At 50.5% G+C, this 4046-nt stretch overlaps 1 long non-coding RNA gene across 3 annotated transcripts; it reads right to left on the minus strand.

The window, feature by feature from the left end:
* Positions 1-626: 626 nt before the first annotated feature.
* LOC140901245 (uncharacterized) lies at positions 627-3581 on the minus strand. Of its 3 annotated transcripts, XR_012155810.1 has the most exons (5): positions 3088-3581; positions 2345-2487; positions 1227-1546; positions 1060-1113; positions 627-960 (listed from the first exon to the last, which is right to left on the minus strand). It is a non-coding gene; the product is annotated as an uncharacterized lncRNA (long non-coding RNA). The 3 variants fall into 3 exon arrangements; XR_012155808.1 differs by having other exon boundaries at positions 1060-1546; XR_012155809.1 differs by lacking the exons at positions 2345-2487; positions 3088-3581 and adding an exon at positions 1678-2036 and having other exon boundaries at positions 1060-1546.
* Positions 3582-4046: the final 465 nt, after the last annotated feature.

Genomic DNA, 4046 nt, shown 5'->3' on the forward strand with positions numbered 1-4046 from the left:
GCTCACCCAGTGATACAGAAGGAAGAGACACTTGAGGACTAAGCATCTCTTGTTACAGTCAAGTTGCTCTCCACGAAGTTACTGGACTTCAGGAAGATTCCATAGCACCTGACAATTCCTTGAGAGGGCAACAAAGGATTCCCGCACGTTTATCGTGCCCCAGTTAGATGCAGAGGTCTTTTCTCAGGGGCCCCACCCTGGGAGAGGTTTGACCCCCTGCTGGGATGCCACCTGATGTACTGGGATTTCACTGAGCCTGACTGCTCCACTAGCCTGGACTCCCTCTCCGTGTTTTGCTCACTTAGGCTCTCCAGCCTCTGGCAGCACACGCACGTAAGGAGGGACGCAGCAGCTGTAGAATCACACTGAGTCTGTAAACAGCTCTCTACAAGAAGACTCTGCTAGGAAATCGCCCAGCACTCAAATGCAGTTCCCCTCTGGAAAGTACACCCAAAATAATACTGTCTTGAGCTGTTGCAAAATCTATACAACATACGCTCATAAATTCAATGTGGAGGAAGATATGCACAACTTGACCTGACCCCCGCATTGAAAGTTGCACAAACTGGGTTGAATAATAATAATAAGAAGAAAAAAAGGTAGATTTTAAGTGATTATAAGGGATAGCAAACAGAAGAAGGCAGATTACTAAGCAAATACAAATACACATGCATACTAAGCAAAAGATCTTAAAGAGACTGGATTTAAGAAGTAATTTCTCATCCTAAATGTCTTTAGGCAAGGTGAAGAGTTTCTGCAGCTTAGACTTCCAGTTGTTTCTCTTCACAGACTAGACTCCTGTCTTAGTCTGGACTCAGCCCTGGACTTCCCCCTTCTCAGTTCCTTTGTCTCTTCAGGTACTTTCAGCACCCTTTCTACTGCCCTGCATGATTTTCGTCCGCTCCTCCTTCTCCATGGCACCCAAGACCTCACTTGTGGGAATGCACACCTAACCATGTCCTACAAAGGGAGACAGTAAGACAAGAGGAGAGAGAGAGAGCAAGTTGGCCAACACACGAGAGAAGAGAGAAAAACATGGGAGGAAGGCAAGCAACTCACCAGCTGGAGTCAACCTCTTCGATGAAACCTTCTGCTGCGGAGGAGACACCGTTCCTGGACAGAGAAACGAGCAGCCCCTGAAAATGAGGACCTTGTCTCTCTCATAACCACAGCTGGTCAGGAACCATTTCTTACAAACCCAGCCCCAGCTAACGGGGCGTCCCTACCTGGAGCTAGGCGGGCCGTGAGCAAAGCCTTCACCAACCAGACACTTATCTCACTGACAGTAGCAACTGGTCCACTGACAACTGGACGGCTCCTGGCTTGCATCAACAATGCTCACGGGCTCACTGCTCTCGCTCGCTTTCCATCCGATGAGGGAGTGAATACACTGGCCCCACTCAATGAACAGAGACCGAGTTAACACTGACAGTCAGCACTCCACTCTCGCACGCGTTGTCCTGCATGGTTTTTGTCCCCTCCTACTCCTCCATGCCTCCCGAGACATAGCCTGTGGGGATGCACACCTAAAGTGCCTGCCCATGTCCTGTGAAGGGAGACAGCACAAGGATAGGCAAGCACAGAGAGAGAGAGCGCGCGCGCGCATGTTGGTCAACATACACGAGAGAGAGAGAGAGAGAGAAAAAAAAAACCATGGTAGGATAGCAAGCAACTCACCACCTGAGTCATCCTCCTAGATGCAACCTTCTGCTGCGGACGCAACACCGTTCCTGACCAGAGAAATGAGCAGCCTCTGAAAATGGGGACCTTTTCTCCCTTGTAACCACAGCTAGTCAGGAACCTTTTCTTACAAACCCAGCCCTACCTTACGGGGCTTCCCTACCTGGGCTCAGGTGGGGCGTGAGCAGAGACCTCACCGAACCAGACACTTATCTCACTGAGAGTGACGGCTGCTCGGCTCCCAGACGGACAGCTCTTGCCTAGCATAAACAACGATCACAGGCTCCCTGCTCTCACTCACTTTCCATTGCATGAAGGCAGTAGACTCTGAGGCTTGACTTCTTTTTCCTTGGTACGAAACCCGATGGGGGGGGGGACAGGGGGACGGGACAAAAAAAATTCGCATCTCCGTCTGCAGTGTCACATAGTCTCTTCATTTCACATCTCCTGTATCCCATGGCTCCGCCCTCAACCCATCTCCTGTTACTACTTTACAACTGCAACTAGAAGGCGCCCATTGTAACAGCACCCAAAATAGTCACTTTGCTCAGGAGACTCTTGTCCCTTCCTCAGCCTTAATCCCAGAGCCTCGTACCCAACAAGGAAGCACACGGCCTGTGAAGGAAACAACAGCGAGTATAGATGAGGAATTCAAAGCACTGACCTCCTACTCACAGCCAGTTATGCAGAAGGCAGAAACATAAGGACTGTTTGTGTCTCCTTGGAAGGATGCACGAGCTGCTCAGGTCCACCTCTGCCACTTTCTCCTCCGGCTAGAGCTCCTGCACAAGTCCTCTGCAAGAGCAGCTGCAAAAACCAAGCATGAGCCATCACAATACAAAGCTCTCTTGGTGCTGGAAATCTTTCCCTCAGCCCTGCCTCACTCTTCCATCCCATCTATATCGGCCCCACTCGAAGAACAGAGACCGAGTTAACACCAACAGTCACCGCTCCACTCTTGCATTCACTGCCCTGCATGATTTTCGTCCCCTCCTATTTCTCCGTGGCTCCCGAGACATAGCCTGTGGGGATGAACACCTAGCACGCCTGCCCATGTCTTAAGAAGGGAGACAGCACAAAGAAAGGAGAGGAGAGGAGAGGAGAGAGAGTCAGAGAGTTGGCCAACACACTAGAGAAGAGAGAGAGACAGAAAGAAGAAACATGGGAGGAAGGTAAGCATCTCATCACCTGGAGTCATCCTCCTCGATCTAACCTTCTGCTGCAGAGGATACACTGCTCCTGGCCAGAGAAATGACCAGCCCCTGAAAATGGGGACCTTGTCTCCCTCGTAACCCCAGCTAGTCAGGAACATTTTCTTACAAAGCCAGCCCCAGCTAACAGGATGTCCCTACCAGGAGCAAGGTGGGCCATGAGCAGAGCAGTCACCAAAACAGACACTTATCTCACCGACGATGGTGGCTGTTCCTTTCCCAATTGGACGGCTTTTGCGTGGCATCAACAATGCTCAGTGTCTGGTCGCTCTCGCTCACTTTCCATCCAATGAGGGGAGGAAATTCTGAAGTCTGATTTTTTTCCTTGGTTCTAAACCGAGCACAAGGAGGAAAAACAAATAAGTTACCATCTCAGTGGGCAATGTCACGTAGGCTATTCTTTATGCGTCTGCCACACGGTGGCGCTCCGTCCCGAACCCTCCCCCCATTACGCCTCTAATACTCCAACTAAAAAGCACCCCTTGCAACCGCACCTGAAATAATCACTCTGCACAGCAGACTCTGGCCCCTCCTGAGCCGTAATCTCACAGAGCCCCGTACCCAACGAGGAAGCACACATAATGTGAAGAATACTAGAGCGAGTACAGATGAGGAATTCAAAGCACTGACCGCTTACTCACAGCCTATTATGTCGGAGGCAGAAAGCTGACGACTGTTCATGTCTGCTGAGAAGGAAGTCCAATCTGCTCATGTCCACTTCTGCCAGCTTCTCCTCCAGCTAGGGCTGCATGAGCCATCACTACACAAAGCTTTATTGGTGCTGGAAATCTTGCCCTCATCCCTTCCTCCCTCTCCCATCCCGTCCACATCACTGGCTCTATGAACAGAGGCTGAGTGATCATTTCTCTCGTGGAGCAACAGTGACACCAGATGCCCAATCCAGCTAATGCACTCGGTATTTCCCGAATGCAGCAACAGTGACACTGGGTGGCCACTCGGGGTAATGCAGAAAGCATTTATTTCGTGGAGCAAGTGTGCATTACCACAAGGGGTGACCCAGTGCCATTAAGTATTTCCCTCATGGAGCAACAGTGAAACTGGGTGGACAATCCAGATAATGCACAAACCAGTTTCCTCGTCAAGGGACAGTAACAATGGGTGGCCACTCTGAGTAATGCACGAAGTATTTTCCTC

The sequence above is a fragment of the Lepidochelys kempii genome, chromosome 21, assembly GCF_965140265.1.
Source record: "Lepidochelys kempii isolate rLepKem1 chromosome 21, rLepKem1.hap2, whole genome shotgun sequence".
Classification (NCBI taxonomy): Eukaryota; Metazoa; Chordata; order Testudines; family Cheloniidae; genus Lepidochelys; species Lepidochelys kempii.